Here is a 7,500-nt window from a genome sequence, read left to right on the forward strand (position 1 = left end):
TAAGTTAGGCTCATTTGACATTTTCTTGAACGGTTCGTGGATAAATATGTGATATATACTACATATGATCGCATTTATAGTCAAATCATATTGAAATATTCTCCGGGTGCTTTCCACCTCACTTCCTAAGCCGAACGAGGCTTCCAGAGCCCCGGCTAAGCGTTTTACGCGGCCCGCTGAACTTCCACAGCACCTCCAGCCGGTTCCCCGAGTGCTTTCCTCCTCACTTTATAAGCCGAACGAGGCTTCCAGAGCCCCGGCTAAGCGTTTTACGCGGCCCGCTGAACTTCCAGAGCACCTCCAGCCGCTTCTCCGGGTGCTTTTCTCCTCACTTTCTAAGCCGCCCGAGGCTTCCAGAGCCCCGGCTAAGCGTTCTCCGCGTCCCGCTGATCTTCCCGGAGCTTGTAACGGGGAAATACCTCCCTCTAGCGGACACGGCGGGTAAATACGCCACCTCTCGCACTTAGCGCACACTCGCGTTGCTGCGCGTCCGGTGGCACTCTGAGCGGCCAAACGGCGGGAGTAACAGTCACTCTCTTAAGGTAGGCTCACTTGAGATTTTTTTAACCGCCCGCGGAGGCGACCGGGACCACCGGGACAGCCGGGAGGCCGTGCGCGCGGGCCAAGTGGCCGAAAATAGCTCCAGGCCGACCGGATCGGCTAGTTGTAAGCACCGCGGATGAGATCGCGGAGCATTATTCGACTTCCAGCGGCCGGTGCGCTTACGCACGCCGCCCGGAACCTCCGGGAGGCCGTGCGCATGCGCAAGTGGCCGAAAATAGCTCCAGCCCAGCGGATCTGCACTTTACAAGCTCCGCGGATGAGATCGCGGAGCTTTATCCGACTTCCAGCGGCCGGTGCGCTCGCGCACTCCACCCGGCACCTCCGGGAGGCCGTGCGCATGCGCAAGTGGCCGAAAATAGCTCCAGCCCAGCGGATCTGCACTTTACAAGCTCCGCGGATGAGATCGCGGAGCTTTATCCGACTTCCAGCGGCCGGTGCGCTCGCGCACTCCACCCGGCACCTCCGGGAGGCCGTGCGCGCGCGCCAAGTGGCCCAAAATAGCTCCAGCCCAGCGGATCTGCACTTTACAAGCACCGCGGATGAGATCGCGGAGCTTTGTTCGACTTCCAGCGGCCGGCGCGCCCGACGAGCGGACCAGGTGACGGTCCAGCTCCACCCGGTACCTCGCACGGCCCGCTTCTCCCCCCCCCGCGCGGACTTCCGAGCGCTCGGGGAGACGTTCGGAAGCCGCCGGTGACGTTGGAGCGGGGAAATACCTCCCTCCAGCGGACACGGCGAGTAAATACACCTTCGGCCAAACGGCGGGAGTAACTATGACTCTCTTAAGGTAGCGGCACTCGACATCTTTTTAGCGGTTCGTGGACGACCCGGCCGGTTCTCGGGGGTGCTTTTTCTCCTAACTCTCGACGCCCGAGGAGGCTTCCAGAGCCCCGGCTAAGCGTTTTACGCGGCCCGCTGAACTTCCAAAGCACCTCCAGCCGGTTCCCCGGCTGCTTTCCTCCTCACTTTCTAAGCCGCCCGAGGCTTCCAGAGCCCCGGCTAAGCGTTTTACGCGGCCCGCTGAGCTTCCACAGCACCTCCAGCCGGTTCTCATGAGGCTTTCCTCCTAACTCTTGACGCCCGAGGAGGCTTCCAGAGCCTCGGATAAGCGTTTTACGCGGCCCGCTGAGCTTCCACAGCACCTCCAGCCGGTTCTCATGATGCATTCCTCCTCACTCTTTAAGCCGAACGAGGCTTCCAGAGCCTCGGCTAAGCGTTTTACGCGGCCCGCTGGACTTCCACAGCACCCCCAGCCGGTTCTTATGATGCTTTCCTCCTAACTCTTGACGCCCGAGGAGGCTTCCAGCACCCCGGCTAAGCGTTTTACGCGGCCCGCCGAGCTTCCACAGCACCTCCAGCCGGTTCTCATGAGGCTTTCCTCCTAACTCTTGACGCCCGAGGAGGCTTCCAGAGCCTCGGCTAAGCGTTTTACGCAGCCCACTGAGCTTCCACAGCACCTCCAGCCGGTTCCCCCAGTACTTTCCTCCTCACTCTTTAAGCCGAACGAGGCTTCCAGAGCCCCGGCTAAGCGTTTTACGCGGCCCGCTGGACTTCCAGAGCACCCCCAGCCGGCCCTCACAATGCTTTCCTCCTAACTCTTGACGCCCGAGGAGGCTTCCAGAGCCCCGGCTAAACGTTTTACGCGGTCCGCTGAACTTCCAGAGCACCTCCAGCCGGTTCCCCGGCTGCTTTCCTCCTCGCTTTATAAGCCGAACGAGGCTTCCAGAGCCCCGGCTAAGCGTTTTACGCGGCCCGCTGAGCTTCCGGAGCACTTCCAGCCGGTTCCCCGGGTGCTTTCCTCCTCACTGTTTAAGCCGAACGAGGCTTCCAGAGCCCCGGCTAAGCGTTTTACGCGGGCCGCTGAGCTTCCAGAGCACCTCCAGCCGGTTCCCCGAGTGCTTTCCACCTCACTTTCTAAGCCGAACGAGGCTCCCAGCACCCCGGCTAAGCGTTCTCCGCGTCCCGCTGATCTTCCCGGAGCTTGTAACGGGGAAATACCTCCCTCTAGCGGACACGGCGGGTAAATACGCCACCTCTCGCACTTAGCGCACACACCCGTTGCTGCGCGTCCGGTGGCACTTTGAGCGGCCAAACGGCGGGAGTAACTGTCACTCTCTTAAGGTAGGCCCACTTGAGATTTTTTTAACCGTCCGCGGAGGCGACCGGGACCACCGGGACAGCCGGGAGGCCGTGCGCGCGGGCCAAGTGGCCGAAAATAGCTCCAGGCCGACCGGATCGGCTAGTTGTAAGCACCGCGGATGAGATCGCGGAGCATTATTCGACTTCCAGCGGCCGGTGCGCTCGCGCACTCCACCCGGCACGCCGCCCGGAACCTCCGGGAGGCCGTGCGCAGCGCGCCAAGTGGCCCAAAATAGCTCCAGCCCAGCGGATCGGCTGTTTACAAGCACCGCGGATGAGATCGCGGAGCATTATTCGACTTCCAGCGGCCCGTGCGCTTACGCACGCCGCCCGGAACCTCCGGGAGGCCGTGCGCATGCGCAAGTGGCCGAAAATAGCTCCTAGCCGACCGGATCTGCACTTTACAAGCACCGCGGATGAGATCGCGGAGCTTTATCCGACTTCCAGCGGCCGGTGCGCTCGCGCACTCCACCCGGCACCTCCGGGAGGCCGTGCGCATGCGCCAAGTGGCCGAAAATAGCTCCAGGCCGACCGGATCTGCACTTTACAAGCTCCGCGGATGAGATCGCGGAACTTCATCCGACTTCCAGCGGCCGGTGCGCTCGCGCACTCCACCCGGCACCTCCGGGAGGCCGTGCGCGCGCGCCAAGTGGCCCAAAATAGCTCCAGCCCAGCGGATCTGCACTCCGCGGATGAGATCGCGGAGCTTTTTTCGACTTCCAGCGGCCGGCGCGCACGACGAGCGGACCCGGTGACGGTCCAGCTCCACCCGGTACCTCGCACGGCCCGCTTCTCCCCCCCGCGCGGACTTCCGAGCGCTCGGGGAGACGTTCGGAAGCCGCCGGTGCCGTTGGAGCGGGGAAATACCTCCCTCCAGCGGACACGGCGAGTAAATACACCTTCGGCCAAACGGCGGGAGTAACTATGACTCTCTTAAGGTAGAGGCACTCGACATCTTTTTCACGGTTCGTGGAGGACCCGGCCGGTTCTCGGGGGTGCTTTTTCTCCTAACTCTTGACCCCCGAGGAGGCTTCCAGAGCCCCGGCTAAGCGTTTTACGCGGCCCGCTGAGCTTCCACCGCACCTCCAGCCGGTTCCACGGGTGCTTTCCTGCTCACTGTTTAAGCCGAACGAGGCTTCCAGAGCCCCGGCTAAGCGTTTTACGCGGCCCGCCGAGCCTCCACAGCACTTCCAGGCGGTTCTCCGGGTGCTTCACTCCTCACTCTTTAAGCCGAACGAGGCTTCCAGAGACCCGGCTAAGCGTTTTACGCGGCCCGCCGAGCTTCCACAGCACCTCCAGCCGGTTCTCATGGGGCTTTCCTCCTAACTCTTGAAGCCCGAGGAGGCTTCCAGAGCCTCGGCTAAGCGTTTTACGCGGCCCGCCGAGCTTCCACAGCACCTCCAGCCGGTTCTCATGATGCATTCCTCCTCACTCTTGACGCCCGAGGAGGCTTCCAGAGCCCCGGCTAAGCGTTTTACGCGGCCCGCTGGACTTCCAGAGCACCTCCAGCCGGTTCCCCGGGTGCTCCCATCCTCACTGTTTAAGCCGAACGAGGCTTCCAGAGCCCCGGCTAAGCGTTTTACGCGGCCCGCTGGACTTCCAGAGCACCTCCAGCCGGTTCTCCGGGTGCTCCCATCCTCACTGTTTAAGCCGAACGAGGCTTCCAGAGCCCCGGCTAAGCGTTTTACGCGGCCCGCTGGACTTCCAGAGCACCTCCAGCCGGTTCTCCGGGTGCTCCCATCCTCACTGTTTAAGCCGAACGAGGCTTCCAGAGCCCCGGCTAAGCGTTTTACGCGGCCCGCTGAACTTCCCCAGCACCCCCAGCCGGTTCCCCGAGTGCTTTCCTCCTCACTCTTGACGCCCGAGGAGACTTCCAGCACCCCGGCTAAGCGTTTTACGCGGCCCGCTGAGCTTCCGGAGCACCTCCAGCCGGTTCTCATGGGGCTTTCCTCCTAACTCTTGACCCCCGAGGAGGCTTCCAGAGCCCCGGCTAAGCGTTTTACGCGGCCCGCCGAGCTTCCAAAGCACCTCCAGCCGGTTCTCATGATGCATTCCTCCTCACTCTTTAAGCCGAACGAGGCTTCCAGAGCCCCGGCTAAGCGTTTTACGCGGCCCGCTGAACTTCCCCAGCACCCCCAGCCGGTTCCCCGAGTGCTTTCCTCCTCACTTTATAAGCCGAACGAGGCTTCCAGCGCCCCGGCTAAGCGTTCTCCGCGTCCCGGTGATCTTCCCGGAGGTCGTAACGGGGAAATACCTCCCTCCAGCGGACACGGAGAGAAATTACACCGCCTCTCGCACAGAGGCGGGTAAACGGCGGGAGTAACTATGACTCTCTTAAGGTAGCCTGACTTGACATCTCTTTAACGGTTCGTGGATAAATACATGATATATACTACATATGATCGCATTTAAAGCCAAATAATACAAAATGAGCATTCGGTTATAAACACTGTATTCATCATGTTTATAGGCGATGTTAATATTTATATGTTTAATGTTTATAGGTGATGTTAATATTTATATATTTAATGTTTATAGGGGATGTTAATATTTATATATTTATTTTGTACATCATGTTATAGTTATACGACACTCGCTATTGGATCATGATGTGATCGTATCGGCGGGAGTCGGCCCGGGCTCCGGGTGAAGAGGCCGAATTCTCGCCACTCGCGGCCGACCGGGGAACCAGCAGAGGCGGACGCATCGCGGCGCGAGAGCCCTTGGCACTTAGAAAAAATTTGGCAAAAGTTGCTCCGTGCTCCAGGTGAAGAGGCCGAATTCTCGCCACTCGCGGCCGACCGGGGAACCAGCAGAGGCGGACGCATCGCGGCGCGAGAGCCCTTGGCACTTAGAAAAAAATTGGCAAAAGTCGCTCCGGGTGAAGAGGCCGAATTCTCGCCACTCGCGGCCGACCGGGGAACCAGCAGAGGCGGACGCATCGCGGCGCAAGAGCCCTTGGCACTTAGAAAAAAATTGGCAAAAGTCGCTCCGCGCTCCAGGTGAAGAGGCCGAATTCTCGCCACTCGTGGCCGACCAGGGAACCAGCAGAGGCGGACGCATCGCGGCGCGAGAGCCCTTGGCACTTAGAAAAATTTTCGCAAAAGTCGCTCCGCGCTCCAGGTGAAGAGGCCGAATTCTCGCCACTCGCGGCCGACCGGGGAACCAGCGAAGGCGGGTAAGCTTTCAAGAGAGCCCCGCCGGCTGGTCCGCGGGCCGAACGTGGTCCCGTAACGTACCCACAGCGGACGCCGTCCCACGCCCGGTAAGAACCACCGAGAGGCGGATACGCTCTCCGACGAGCCCCGCCGGCCGGTCCGCGGCGGGAAATGCGCCCTCTGGCGGACACGCCGTTGTAAATGAATGGGCTTTGGCACTTAGTGCATTTTCGCAAAAGTCGCTCCGCGCTCCGGGCGAAGAGGCCGAATTCTCGCTACTCGTGGCCGACCAGGGAACCAGCGAAGGCGGGTAAACTCTCAAGAGAGCCCCGCCGGCTGGTCCGCGGGCCAATAATGGTCCCGTCACCTACCGACAGCGGACGCCGACCCACGCCCGGCAAGGACCACCGAGAGGCGGATAACGGCGCACACCGCGAACGGCGGGTGGCGGTCGCTGGGTGGCGGTCGGGGGGTGGCGGTCGGGGGGTGGCGGTCGGGGATGGTGCTTGGGGATGGTGCTTGGGGACCGGTGGCGCCGGAGGCGCACACCGCGAACGGCTGGTGGCGGTCGGCTGGTGGCGGTCGGCTGGTGGCGGTCGGCTGGTGGCGGTCGCCTTGTGGCGGTCGGGGGGTGGCGGTCGGGGGGTGGCGGTCGGGGATGGTGCTTGGGGATGGTGCTTGGGACCGGTGGCGCCGGAGGCGCACACCGCGAACGGCTGGTGGCGGTCGGCTGGTGGCGGTCGGCTGGTGGCAGTCGGCTGGTGGCGGTCGGGGGGTGGCGGTCGGGGGGTGGCGCTTGGGGATGGTGGCGGTCGCCTTGTGGCGGTCGGGGGGTGGCGGTCGGGGGGTGGCGCTTGGGGATGGTGGCGGTCGCCTTGTGGCGGTCGCCTTGTGGCGGTCGGGGGGTGGCGGTCGGGGGGTGGCGCTTGGGGATGGTGGCGGTCGCCTTGTGGCGGTCGCCTTGTGGCGGTCGCCTTGTGGCGGTCGCCTTGTGGCGGTCGGGGGGTGGCGGTCGGGGGGTGGCGCTTGGGGATGGTGGCGGTCGCCTTGTGGCGGTCGCCTTGTGGCGGTCGCCTTGTGGCGGTCGGGGGGTGGCGGTCGGGGGGTGGCGCTTGGGGATGGTGGCGGTCGCCTTGTGGCGGTCGCCTTGTGGCGGTCGGGGGGTGGCGGTCGGGGGGTGGCGCTTGGGGATGGTGGCGGTCGCCTTGTGGCGGTCGGGGGGTGGCGGTCGGGGGGTGGCGCTTGGGGATGGTGGCGGTCGCCTTGTGGCGGTCGGGGGTGGCGCTTGGGGATGGTGGCTGTCGCCTGGTGGCGGTCGGGGGTGGCGCTTGGGGATGGTGGCTGTCGCCTGGTGGCGGTCGGGGGTGGCGCTTGGGGATGGTGGTGGTGGTCGCCTGGTGGCCGTCGACTTGTTTCGGTCGGGGGTGGCGCTTGGGGATGGTGGCTGTTGCCTTGTGGTGGTCCGGGGTGGCGCTTTGGGACCGGCGTCCGGCGGAAAGTGCGTGTTGCGCGGCCCGGAGAAAGTTTCAGCCAAGGGCCCGCCGCTGGAGAAAATTTTAGGTACCAGGGGTGGATGTTTTTTGTCACCGCAGGAGGGGGACGTTGCCTCCGTCGGTGTCCGGCGGAGAGTGCGTGTTGC

The sequence above is a fragment of the Syngnathus floridae genome, unplaced genomic scaffold (genome assembly GCF_059516105.1).
Source record: "Syngnathus floridae isolate MCC-2025c unplaced genomic scaffold, RoL_Sflo_1.0 HiC_scaffold_153, whole genome shotgun sequence".
Lineage (NCBI taxonomy): Eukaryota > Metazoa > Chordata > Actinopteri > Syngnathiformes > Syngnathidae > Syngnathus > Syngnathus floridae.